The sequence below is a fragment of the Pteropus medius genome, unplaced genomic scaffold (genome assembly GCF_902729225.1).
Source record: "Pteropus medius unplaced genomic scaffold, Ma_sr-lr_union100, whole genome shotgun sequence".
Taxonomy (NCBI): domain Eukaryota; kingdom Metazoa; phylum Chordata; class Mammalia; order Chiroptera; family Pteropodidae; genus Pteropus; species Pteropus medius.
Window position 1 is genome coordinate 4,514,423 of NW_024350319.1, and position 14,851 is coordinate 4,529,273.

Here is a 14,851-nt window from a genome sequence, read left to right on the forward strand (position 1 = left end):
GATTTGTCTTTTGTATGTGATTTAAGGTAAATGTCAAGTTTTTATTTTTTTTTCCAATATGGCTACCCAGTTCATCTAGCAGTATTTATTGAAAAGTTAATCATTGTATTGGCTTTGTATTGTAGTTAAGATATTCAGTATATGACATTTTTCATTGGGATTTTTCTTTTCAAAATCTATTGAATCTCACATCACACTTAATGGTGAAAAACCAAAAGCTTTCCTGCTAAAACCAGGAACAAGGGAATGATATACACTCTTGCCACTCCTTGTCAATGTCATCCTAGCTAATGCAGCAAGGCAAGAAAATGAAATAAAGGCATACAGAATGAGAAGGAAGAAATAAAACTTTATTTGCAAATGACCTAATCATGTGTATAGAAAATCCAAATGAATCAACAAAGAAATTCTGCAACTACAAAGCAATTATAGCAAGGTTGCAGGATACAAGGTCAATACGCAATTTTTTTAGATAGCAGCTATAAAGAATTTGAATCTGAAGTTAGAAGTACAATATCATTTACATTAGCACCTCAAATTATTAACGACTTAGGCATAAACCTAACAAAATATGTATAAGAGCTATATGAGGAAAACTAAAATTCTGATGAAATCAAAGAACTAAATAAATGGAAATACATTCCAGTTTTATTGATTGGAAGACTCAACATTGTCAAGATGTCAGTTCTTCTCAACTTAATCTGTGCATTGAACACGATCTCAATCAAAATCTCAGCAAGTTATTTTGTGGATATTGATAAGTTTTGTCAAAAGTTTATATAGGGGGACCCAGGATAGCCAATACAGTATTGAAGGACAAGATCAAAGTCAGAGGATTGGCACATCCTAATTTCCAACTTACTATAAAGCTACAGTAGTTAAGACAATACAGTACCAATGAAAGAATAGATAAATAGATCAATGGAACATAACTGAGCCCAAAAATAGACCTAAACAAATATAATTAATTGATCTTTGACAAAAAAGCAATGGAGAAAAGAAAATCTCTGCAACAAATAGTTCTAGAACAACTGGATATCCACATGCAATAAAATGAATCTAGACACAGATCTTATACCCTTAACAAAAATTAGCTTAAAATTTATAATACAGCAAAATGTGAATTAAAAATCTATAAAACTCCTAGGAGGTAACATAGGATAAAATCTATATGACCTGGGTTTGGTGATGACTTTTTATGTATATCATCAAAGGCATGATGCATAAAAGAAATAGTCCGATTTCATTAAAATTAAAAACTTCTTCTATGCAAAAGACACTGTCAAGATATGAGAAGACAAGCCACAGAATGGAAGATAATATTTGCAAAAGACCTATCTGATAAAAGACTGTTTTTGAAAATATACAAAGAACATTTAAAACTCACCAATAAGAAAATGAATGGCCTGATTACAAAATGGGCAAAGTATCTTAAAAGATACCTCACAAAAAAGGCATACAAATGGCAAATAAGTATTTGAAAATATGCTCAACAGCATATGTCATTAGGGAATTGCAAATTAAAACAAGATACTACTACATATCTATTAGAATGGCAAAAATCCAAAACACTGACACATACCAAATGCTGGTGATTTGTGGAGCAACTGGAACTATCATTCATTGCTGATAGGAATGCAAAATGAATAGCCACTTTGAAAGACAGTATGGCAGTTTCTTCCAAAACTAAACATACTCTCACCATATGACCCAGTAATCACACTCCTTGATATAAATCCCCAAAAGCTCAAAACTTATATCCACGCAGAAGCCTGTACATGATGTTTATGACAGCTTTATTCATAATTACTGAAACTTGGAAGCAACCAAGACATTTTTCAGTAGGTGAATGGATAAATAAATCATGGTACATCCAGACAATGAAATATTATTCAGTGCTAAAAAATAAATGAACTATCCAGCCATGAATATACATGGAAGAAGCTTAAATACATATTATGAAATAGAAGGAGCTAATATGAAAAGTCTAAGAGTCCAACTGTATGACCTGTGGAAATGGCAAAATTGTGGAAACAGTGAAAAGTCAATGGTTGTCAAGCTATCAGGGAGGTGCAGGAAAGGATCAATAAGCAGAGCATTTTTACAGCAATGAAACTATTCTGCATGAGACCATAATGGTGGATACATACATGTAGTATATATTTGTATTATAGATTTATATAGTAATACATACATGCTAATATATGTATTATATATTTGTTAAAACCCATACATTGTGCAATACCAAGAATGAACCCTAATGGAAACTATGGACTTTGCATGATAATGGTATATCAACATAGACTCAACAGTTATAACAAATATACCGTTCTGGTGTGGGATGTGGATAGTGGTGGGGGCTGTTGGTTGGAGGAAAGCAAGGTGTATATTGGAGCTCTGCGTACTTTCTGCTCAATTTTACTGTAAACCTAAATTTATTTAAACCTAAATCTATTTAAAAACCCATTTGTTCTTCTCAATAGGTATTATAATAACCACTTTGACAACAGTTTCAATTGCATAGGGATTTTGTTTTGATTGCAGATTATACTATTAATTAAGATTGATTGACAATTTTTTTTATTTAATATAGTATCTCTTTCAAGGAGCATGTTATTCATACCTTGGATTTTGTTATCAGCTGGAAATACAAACTTTTTTAACTTTACTTGAACATCTCACTCTCTGCAACCTGCCCTTCTCTAAGATCACTCAGCCTATCACTTTATCCTTCAAATATATTGAGACTCCATTCTCACAAGAATTCTTCACTTTCTATCAATTGTTCCATCTCTATTTTTGACCTAGTTTTGACTTCCTAATGTATTACTTCGACCACTGTCTCTTCTAATTCCTTTCTCTTTGTCCTTATTACTCACTGGTTGACCTCACAGATTGGAAGGACCTTGTCAGCTTACAATCCCTTATTTTTTTATTTTTTACTCCTACAGCACCTGGTTTTCCTAGGTGGTCTCCCATCCAAGTACTAACCAGGTCCGACCCTGCTTAGCTTCCGAGATCAGACGGGATCGGGCTTATTCAGGGTGGCATGGCCGTAGACTAGAGTTAATATTTCTATATTTTACAATAATTCTCTAGTTATTGTATACACTGGCTATTTCTTATTCTTTTCACATCCTAAAAATCTTACTCGACTGTATCTCCTCCAACTCTCAGTAACTAACCTACTTTTCTTCTTAAATCATAGAGAATATAGACACCCCAGATGTGAGACCTTTCACCAAATCTTTAATCAAACTGGCTTGTGTACCTATTCTCTTCTCTTTTCTCTTACATCACAGTTCCTAAAAAGTGACTCTTCTGCTCATGCTAGGAATAACATTGACTTCTACCCTGATCTATTATCCAGTCTCTGTATTTCAATATTTCTCTTTATTGTTCCTTTACTTTCTCATTTAAACTTCCACAAGTATCCCATTCCAAACAAACAACTTGTCCTCCATTATTTTGGCCCCTGTCCTCTCTATCTATCATCTGTTTCCTCTCCTCCTGTTCACAGCTGACCTTCTTAAAAGGGGTACCCACTTCTCTACCAGGGACTTTTTTCAGTTTTATGCTATTCCAGACAATAGTGAATTTAGCACATATTTCTATAGGATAGATTTACAGGATTGCTGTTGATGGATTATTGGATTTCAATGTTTAAATGCTTGATAGTTACTACCAAATTGCTTTAGAAAAAATGTCTTTAACAATTACCAACTTATCAACAGTTGCATTTACCTATACTTGCCACTGTTACTTTATTATTAATAACTAATTTTGGTTAATCTAAAAGCTGAATATTATGCTTAATCACTTTATTTTTTTCAGTAATGATATTAGCACTTTCTCAAGTATTTGTTGGCTATTTCTTTTTCTATTAATTGCCTATTTGTATCCTTTAATCTCTTTATGTTTCTAAGAACTATTTATAAATTTATAAATATGTATTATAAATATTTTGCATTTATCTTACAAATTGCTTAATAGTTATGTAGCCAAATTTGTCACTCTTTTGCTTTCTGGCTCCTGAGTTACATGCTTCAAAAATCACTCCCTTTGAGGGAATTGTCTACATTGATTGCTTGCACTTCTCAAAACCTTGTTACATCTTAATCTTTTGCAGTGTGAATTTCTGTCTTTATCACTCCACTGAACTTGTTCTTGTCAAGGTCACTAATGGCCACAGTGACCACAACTTCCGTGAAATCCTTTTTTCTGTTTTACATAATACCATATTTTACTCATTTTGCTCCTTGCTTTCTAAAATACCTCTCAATCTTCACACTCTTTTAACTAAAATTTCTTAATTATTTATATTCTTGAGTTTTGTCATAGGACCTCATCTCTCTCATTTTACACAAACGTTGTCTTGTGGCAATAATGATCATTTCTGAGTTTCATGTTAGTTTTGATTTGGGGAGCGCAATGATGTTTAGTTCTCTGTGATACGTTATGACTAGGGACTCTAGATTGCCAAAATCCTGCCCTGCCAGTTTCCCTTCTTTCTCCTCTCTATAATGCCCAGAAAGACTTTTTTGACAAAGAACAGTAGCCAAAAATGAGAGAGAAAATACCATTTTATTATTAAACTTAACCGATGTCAGATAATCTTCAATAAAGTTAGCTCTGTTAAAACAGGTAATAGTACATTGTTTAGACTTCTGCCATCACCTTCCCCTAAAATTCTAATCTCTACTTTTGTTTCTTACTACACTCTAGCTGACTGCTTCATAAATAAACTCACAATAAACAGCTTCACAATCTATTTTTGACTCTGAAGCTAGCCAGTGTGTTTATCATATTCTTAAATCTGATCATGTGTGTCTCCTACTTAAGTCATTCCAAAGACTCTCTGTTGACCTAAGGTTAAAATCTAAAACTTTTATCATGATTTATAAGACTTTTTGACTGACCTCTGTTTCCAGTACAGCCTATTTTTTTCTTTTTTAATATTTTTCTTTTCTCTGCACTAGGCTGTCTGAATCTTGTTTAGATAATCTAATAAAATGTGTTCTCCCTAACATTACAGACTTTTCACAAGCTGTTCCTCTGGCAAGGACGCCAAGCATTTCTTCCTATAACCCTTCCTTGAACTTCAAAGACAGGGTGAGTGGTCACTCAGATGTGGCCTCTCTCCATCCTGTGAGCACATATCACATTATATTTTACTTCCTCGGATAGTTTTTGTACCCCCCACACTAGACTTTGAGCTATGTAAGGAAAGAAAACAGTCAGTTTTGTTCAATATTTTATCCCTAACACTTAGCACTGTACCTGGAATATATTTTATGGTCTATAAATATTTGTTAAAATAATAATTAACTGAGTGCTAAGTATTCCTTTATATATATTAAATTTTCCATATCATTCATTCCTAATTTTGCACACTTTTAATTAATTTTGAAATGTAATTACTATGTAAAATTCCACTCTGCTGGTCTTTATTTTCTAAGAAGATGTTTCACATTTATTTTTTCACTTTTACATCTTTTGGTGCTCCAAATCACTGTTTTATTTATTATTGCATTTTGTTCTCATTTTCTGTTGTTTTTTTTTTCCTTCTGTGATTTGATAACTTACTAGTTTATTGAGTGAGGGAGTGAGTGAGTGCCTCTCTCCCTTCTCCAATTAGATGGTAAGCTCCATTCAAATGGGGACTGTGTTTGTCTTGTTCATCACTGTAACCTCAGTGACTAGAATAATGAATATATATGGGTTAATGAATAAATGCATAACTTTAAGGCTATAATTTTGCTAAATAGTTTCAAGTTCCAGTTTTAATTTTTTCTCTAGCCTAAAAGTTAGAGTATTTTTATAATTTTCAAATAGTCGAGTTTTTTTCTTTTTTTACTTTGTATTAGTACTTTATAATTTTCATGCAATAAAATCACAAAACTAGAGCATTTACAATTTGTGTTTTTGAAAATTTGTTAGGCCTTTCTTTGTGGAGTAATATCTGATCAGTATTTTTTAATCTTCCATTATTAAATATAAAGTTTTCATAAAGTACCATGTTTAACATGCAGCTATTAAATTAATAATAATATAGTATACAATCTCATTCCTTATTTATATTTTTGGCTTACTTGTTCTGAAAAAAACATTTTCTATAAAAATGATTTCATCTCCTATTATTATCCCCGTTATTTAAATTTTCTGTGTTTCTAACATATTTGTAGATTACATGTTAATTCTCTTATTGTTACATTCATGATTGTGGACTATACCATTTATCAAAATTAATCACCATATCGATCCAATTTAAAGCTATTTGATTTTCAATGTTTTAATATTATCTTGATTTTTTTCGTTGTTGTTCATGTTTGCTGGTATATCTTTTTTCTAATACTTTAATTTTAACCTTTTCTGTCATTTGCTCTGAATGAGACCTTAATAAATAGTGGACAGTTGGACATTTTTCTGTGATTTGAGAGTCTTTACAGTATAACAGGAGGATTTAACTCATATATACTTAGTGGCATAAAAGTTAACATTTAGTAATAATATTTTGGAGGTACTTACAATGTGTGATGTACTGCTCTAAATACTTTTTATCTTTTAATACATTTAATTCTTATAATGGCATAATCAGATAAATAGTATTGATACACATTTTTCCAGATATGAAAACAGAGAATAAGTGAGTGAAAAAAACAGGAAGTGTACCTAAGGAGTCTGTTTGCAGAGTCTGCTTTAACCAACAAGCTTTGTACTCATTGTGCGCTCTGCAAAGAGTTTTGATAGCCATTTAACGATGTTGCATCTGTTTTTCCATGTAGTCCAGCTGTTCTGCTACAGTTTTCATCTATGCTCCGAATCCTAAAAATACCTCTTGATTATGGAAGAAGGTTGGTCTACATACCTAATTTATGGTTCTGTTGAAACATTATGTCTTTTTTTGTTTTCTGGATGAAGGATGAAAGCAAATCTCTCTACCGACCTAAGAATTTCATTATATAGCTGTAGATACCTGTTGTTTTATATTCATAGCATCCAAATTACCCTTTTCTCTCTTAGCTTTCTGGTTGTATGCCCGTAATTCCTGTGACCACCTCTTTTAAAATACTTTGTAATCATTACAATACAACTACTAGCATTTCAGCCTCTGGGAACATGGCAGGTTGTGGTTTTTAAGCTTAAGGATGATCACAGGAGGCCATTGAATCTAACAGTATAGGCAGAGACTTAACTGGAGATCGAAGTAAACATAAAAGAAAACTTGACTGAAGAGGAAAACTGAGGACTGGGTAGTGTCTGACATTCAAGTATTTAAAATAACTTTAGTGTTTGCTTTAAGCTTAGTGAATATGATTAATCCTTAATTACTGAAAGACTAAAAGGAAAAAAATATTAAAACTGCTTTTAATTAATTATGGAAATAATCATTTTCATGCATTGAATTAATGAGATAAAGCAGTAATTATAAGAATCTAAAATAGATAATAAAGATAAGATCAAAAAAGCAGAAATCAGAGCTAATAGCATAAATGTTCTGGGTAATCAAGTAATATAACTGTACTTTTGAAAAAAATTGACTAAATTTTTTATCTTTTTGTCTACCCAAAATACTTATGTAATGAAAATAATTTGAATTTTTTTTCCTACTGGAATTTATTTTACAGGCAGCATTTTAATGTAATTTTTTTTTCACTTCCAGATTTTTAAAATAACAATCCAGAGCAAAAGTATAATGTTTGCTCAAGGAAGACAACCAAAAAGTTGATAGTGTGTGTGCACAAGTTAACAATATCCATCCAGTTCCTATGAAACTAATATAATTAAAGAAATATTAAAATTAGGTACACATCATGCTTTAGTATTTTTTTTTTAATATACATCTTATTACAGCTACTGTGAATAGTGTTGCAGTAAAGATAGGAGTGCAGTTATCTTTCCAATATCCTGTTTTCAAGGGTTCCCTTTTTTTTCTGCATCTTTGCACATAATTATCTCTTGCCTCTTGACGATAGCCATTTTAACAGGTTATTCACAATAGCCAAGATAAGGAAACAACCTAAGTGTTCCTAAGTGTTCAGCAATAGAAGAAGATTTCTCAGTCATGACAAGGAAAGGAAATCCTGCTATTTGTGACATGGACAGACCTTAAGGGCATTATGCTAAGTGAAATAAGTCAGATAGAGGAAGACAAATACTATATGATCTCACATACATGTGGAATCTAATAACAGCAAACTCATACAAAGTAGAGTGGTGGTTGCCAGGGACGGCCTGATGGGAGAATTGGGGAATGTTGGTCAAAGGATATAAACTTGCAGTTATAAGACAAATAATTTCTAGAGATCTAATGTACAACATAGTGATTATAGTCAACAATATTGTATTATATACTCAAGATTGCTAAGAGATGAGATCTTAAATTTCTCTCCACCAAAAAGAAAGGTTAAATATGTGATATGATGAAGGTGTTAGCTAATATTATGAGTGGTAATCATACTGTAATACATAAATGTATCAAATCAATACACTGTACACCTTAAACTTAGACAATGTCATGTGTCAATTATATCTCTATTAAAAATGATATTATTGACATTAATTGAAATAATCCAATAGAAAGTATTAAATTAGTAAAAATGATATTATTGACAACATTAATTGAAATAATCCAATAGAGGGTATTAAATTAGTAAAAATGAGAACAATTTATATAAGTTTTTAACCACAATCCATGCACATGTTAGAAAATAAATTATAAAAAATTTCCTCATATATGGGGTTAATTCATCATTTTAAGTGGTAGGCTTTGTTTGGGACATATTCATCGAATGAGTTGAAAAAAATGAATGAATGCTGAACCAACTTCCTGGTTTGAAAGAACCACTGTGCATAAGTTCAATACTACCTAGAAAAAACATAGAGTTATGCATTTCTTCGGAAAAGAATAGCCGGATTTATGTTTACAGGCTGTGTAATCACATACATGATTCTATTCAATTCTGTTCTGCTCTAAATATGTTGAATACTTTTTCTGCTCCTGACATATGACAGTTTCTTCTGTTAGGATGCTTGCATTCTTCTTAGGCAAAAGGAGAGTATAAAGTTCATTTAAAATGTAAAATATTTTTTCCTTAACTAAAAAGATAAATAAAATCTAACATCATTACAGATCCAAAGGATCTTACAGATACACACACACAAACACACACACACATACAACATATCAGAGATACATTTTGTAGGAGGAAGAAAGACTGTGGTTATCTAAAGACTTCTAGAATCTTTGACTCATTTGTTTTGTTATTGTAGGCTGTGTAGGAGCTCCAGTACAATGTTAAATACAAATATTGATAGTGGAGATATGTGTGTGTGTGTATGTGTATTCGTTGTTGTTGTTGTTTGTTTGTTTATTTGTTTCTGGCTATAAAGAAAATATTTCTGATGTTTACCATTAAGTATGATGTTTGCTGAAGGTAACCTTTCTTGGATTAAAGAAATCTTGGTATTCCTAATCTTCTGATGTATAGAAAACTCAGAGTTGAAATTCATCTAAAGTTTTTTGGCAGCTATTGAAGTAATCATATGGTTTTCTCCTTTAATATGTTCATTGGGAAAATTATAATAATAGACTGTCTAAAGTTAGACTAACCATGCATTTTTGTAATAAACTTATATTGATCATAAAAGATATAAATATTTATATCTGACTGGATTTAGTTTGCTAATATTTTATTCATGATATTTAAACTATGTTTATGAATGAAATTAGACTCTAATTTTCTTCTCTCCTATTGCCCTTGTCTTGTTCTTTGACATAAAGATTACAGTGACTTTTATATTAGTTGGGGAACATTCTCTCTTCCCTTCTCTCCTCTCTCCTCTTTCCTTTTCACCTACCCTCTCTTTCTCTCTTTTCTCTCATTTCTCTTCTCTGCAGTAGATTGTCCAAATCATCTAGGCTTAGTGGAATTTTCGTGGTGGTATCTGTTTTATATTGTGTGTTGAGGATAGATTTTAAACTACTGGACAAACGTCTTTAATGGTTTTAAGTCCTTAAATTTAAATTTTCTAGTTCTTCTCTGAGTCTATTTCTATTGTTTATATTGTTAAATCCAGAACTTTAAAACAGTAAAGAGGAAATAAAATAGATAGGAAAATTTAAAAAAACAAAAACAAAAAAACAGAAGCATGTGGATTGAGGCAGGACATTCTGTGACTCTAGATCCCTGGATTTCGTTCCGTGGATATTGGGTGGAAGCTGTTACTTCATGTAGTTGTCATCTTTTATTTGAACACCTTGGGTGTAAGCTGTCAATTTATGCAGTTGTCTACCTGATCTGAAGGTCTTTGTCATACACTTTATCATGCTTTCAAAGTTTGTGCTTCTCAAGAGTTCCTTAAAGTCTTCAGATTGAGGTCTCCATAAAGAATATAGATCTGTGGAGCAAGACTGTAGGCTTTGACCATTGTTTGCAGTTAACACTACCTTATAATGTCTCTTTCACTGTCTCAAGGGAGATATCTTTTCCAGATGATGAAATACCCAGAACATCATCATAATGGTAGAGATTGAAATTCTCTATTTAGTATAACACGTGATTAATTTTTAAAGATGTGTTCCATGATTGCCGTGGAATAACATGTTATAAATAGAGTGAACTTTTTAATTTGTGAAATAGTGGGCACTATGATTGTCCCTGATTAGAAAGAGTAATGGAACTAGTAACCAGAAATGAAGTCATTTTATAGTCATTTTACATTGTTCTTTGTATTGTATACAAGTATATTTCTGAGAAATACACAATCATTAAAACTGATATTTGTATTTATATCTAATTAAGTTAAGGAGACTGAACTTTTCTTTTGATTTGTCATTTTTTAAAAAAATTCTAAGCTCGGTAAATGAAATAGCTATAATTTTGAGTTAATTAAAATTTGGAGAATAAACCATGATATTATTTCTATTATCCTTTTGTTTGTAATACAAAGGAGCAAAGATAATGTGGGTTTAAATGAAATCTTAATAGTTTTATTCTGAGTTGGAACTTGAATTTGGAAAAGACAAAATCAATAAAGATTGTTAGTGGAGCAAAATAGTAACTAAGTCATGATATCTCTAAAGTAATTATTGGCAATATTTGATTATCAAATAACATAAATAAGATGATTAGGGACTTACTTTTCTTTCAAAAATAAGGATATTTTTGACAAAATGTTTCAGAAATCAAAAAGTGCATGGGAAAATAAAATATTTTTGAGTGATAGAAGGAAATTATTTTACCTAAATAGAAAAAATCTTGGACATTTTACAAAAAGAACCCCAATTCAAAATTTATTTCTCTACATCTTCCATGTAATACTTTGTAGTAACCGATTTATAAATGTATTGCATTAGAAATAAATCTACTAATATTGGGCCAGCAGTAAAATTTTGGAAGACAATTTATATATTTCTTCCAATTTACTATTCACAGGTACTAAAACTCTAGGCAAACCAAGGTTGCCAATCTCAGACTTTTTACATGCATCTGTGTCTTCAAATTTGTCTTTTATTGTTTTTTTATTAATTATAAATATTTAAAGTAATATTAAAATGTATGTGTGTGTTTAGACATATAAAATATATATAACCATGTAAATATATGATGAAACAAAATCTCAACTTTAGCTTTGAAAGATAAGTAAATTAATCCACATATCAAATAATATATATTATTTAATTTATTATATTAATAAACTTTACAGTTTCCTTTAGACACAGAGAAACTATATTTATCAGTCTTATGTGTATTTTTACTTCTCTGTATTATACCTAACATTATCTCATTTATATTAATTACCATCTAAAATGATTAACTTTTGTTTTTCTGGATAAAAGGGAGCAGTAGAAAATATTAAGTCAAGGTTTTTTTTCTTAGAAATTGTTCAAATAGTCAAAGAGTATTTATTAATTAATTAATTTTAATAATAGCCAAAGGTTTTAAGTTGAATAAAGATCTAGATGTTATAATTTAAGCCATCCATTAAGAACTCATGGTTGGTAACATCGTAACTTTAAAAGAATTCATTGCACTAAACCATTTTAACAATACCCAATTTATTGTTTCATTTAGTTGAATACAATTTTATGTTTTTGAAATTGTAAAGCTTTGTGGAAACAATAGTTCACAGGACCTGTTATTGGGATAAGAATTATACAAAGTTTGAATCATGAAATATTAAACCAAAATTTATTTTATTTGAAATAGTGTGCTGACGCTAATTTTACATAGTGATCAAATCAGAGAGAAGATGTAGATTTGTATTTAAGCTTAAATTTAATCACATCATCTCCTCCAAAATATCAGAAATATTGCTTGAAATTGTTTTAACATAAATCATTTTTAAATACCAAAAAGTTACGATCAGTTGGTTTCTAAAGGTTCTTGAGAATAAAAGGAAAAGATGGGGATAGGAAGGAAAAATGCAGAAAAAGAGAAAGCTACCTTCAAACAAAAGTAAGGAGAACTACAATAGTCAATACAAGGACTTAATTTTTAGACAGACAAGACAAAGAATCTATTTATGGGGAGTTTCTCTCTCTTTTTTTTTTTCTATTCTAAGGTACCTCTCAAATAAATACAGTTGTTAATGTCAAAGTTTTCTCAAATAGTCACTGCAACTTCAGATTTTTCTGGACAAAATCATGCCAGATAGAAAGATATGCATATGACCCACAACGTGAAGAAAACATCATGTGTTTAAGCAGAGGGCCAAATACTGAAAACTTCACGAGAACTGCAATGGCCAGTAAAAATAGCGCTTATACAAATGTGTGTCTCCAGAATCTGCCAAACATCAGTCAACACCAAATGGAGACCCAATGTCATCCCCAGTTTCAGGCAGCTAAAACCAAGTAAAACAATGCTCAAGAAAACAAAGACAAGACTAAGAAAAGTTTTTGTATGTTTTGAAAAGGTGAACCAAGGCAGTTATTCCAAAAAATGCCAGTCTGACAATCCCTCTAAATTTGTTTGTTTTAAGGCTCTAAAATACACTTAAAATGGACTTATTAAACATATATTTTCTTTCAATAAACTCCTTTTTAAAAATAGACTCACCGTAAAAATGACAAGGACAAATAATGAGACCAATGGTGGCATTGTTAGTTGTGTTATCATTTTCCCTAAGAAATCTGATCAGATAATCAAAGAATGCCTAGACCAAGTAAAATTTGGCATTTGAAAGCTCTTGAAGAGAAATCAGAGCTTAAATTCAATGAAGAACCTTCTTCACTATCACAATTGAAGACACACACCCCTGAGTGGGAGATTGAAGGAAATATAAGGCAGAGAACTTCTTCCCTGTCAGGGATTTTGAGCCACAGCAGTAAGAATATCTTGACTAGATCTCACTGGAGCTTCCAAATATTGCCTACTGTCAACTTTCCAAAGGAACATCCAAAAGACTTGTTGATCAAAGCTTAGTGTATTCAACCTAGTGCAATAAGGAAGAAGACCATCTGGCAGAGTCTCAATAGTATAGAATAGAGAAGTCTTGGGAAAATATTTATATGATTTTAGGGCTTGAGTTGGATGATTTTAAGATGGATCTTGCAAGGAAGAGAACTGGCTGGGTTTGGATAGTTTATACATAATAACTTTGAATCATTGGACACAGGAAGGCAAGTGTCTTGAATCTGTCTTGATGAGTAAGCTGATAGGCTTGATATATAAACTATTTAGTTAACTATTTAATTTTAGTAAATGAATTTAATTTTAGTTAGTTCATATTCTCATCTTCCAATGTTACCTCCCGTAACAGATTGCTGTTGCTTGTTATGGTGCTGTTTAACATAGGTGCAGGAAGGTATGCCTGCACCCAGGATTGTTAAACACAGAGATAAAAAATTATGTTGACCTCCATTCTTAACATTAGTGTAAGTGAATCTACATTAGAAGACAAATCTATTAAAAGATAATTTAATGTAATTATAATATAAATCTCAAAGACTTTTGAATTATATATCATTTATTTTTTCTATTAGCAAGCAAATGATTCACTATCACATAAATTATGTAGTTCTTAAAGGAAAAAGTATATTTTCTAAGTTCAATATAGTATGATAGCAATACTTAAGTTTTTTCATTTTTTTATGCAGATTTTAAGTGGCAAGTCTCAGCCTATGAAGCAAGAACCTTATATTGGATGATAAACAGTGTGATTCCCTTTGTGGTAGATCACATTAAATTTCTTTTGTTAAAAATTGTAATAATACCTCATTGGATAGTTTGACATGTTTACTGGCTTAGGAAGATGCCAATAACTGATACGTTGTACCAACAGTACCACAACTTATCCTGAATTAGTCCTTTACCTCTCCAGAGTGAGCCCTCAGGAGAAGTTTTATTTTAAACTGTTATATTAAAATGTTAGTTCTAGGATGGTCCTGAAATGGTGAGCTTCCAATTCAGTTAGTGAACTTGATAGTGGCATGGTGTTAAATCAACCCTTAAGGTAGAGAGCTATATATCATATATAAAGCCTATAAGAAAAAAAAGTAAATCTTATGTATTAGGGACACAAGGTCTACCTTGGTTCATTATATGTATTAAAATATCCACAAACTAAATAAGTAACAGAGTGGTTAATACCATATTAATCCCAATTTGGAATGTGTCTTTCTAAATTATGTACAGAAATAATAAATGGTGACAAGGGGCAAAGATTAAAATCTGTCATATGACTATTCAAATACCAGTTTCGCCATTTCCAACTTAAGGCTTAATTACTTCATTACTTCAGCTTTCTGAGCTTTCATTTTTTCATCTGTTCTGTGGGTAAGATGATGTTGCTGAAAATTATTGAAATAGTATCCATAAAATTCCAGTGAAATGCCTTGTAAAAA

The 14,851-nt window shown here is 31.1% G+C and overlaps 1 protein-coding gene and 1 non-coding gene across 2 annotated transcripts in view; one reads left to right on the forward strand and one right to left on the reverse strand.

The window, feature by feature from the left end:
• LRRC7 (leucine rich repeat containing 7) overlaps positions 1-14,851 on the forward strand; it is a 1,130,220-nt gene that overhangs the window by 749,386 nt on the left and 365,983 nt on the right. The window lies entirely within an intron of this gene.
• LOC120583393 (5S ribosomal RNA) lies at positions 2,943-3,061 on the reverse strand. The gene has a single exon (XR_005647790.1). It is a non-coding gene; the product is annotated as a 5S ribosomal RNA (ribosomal RNA).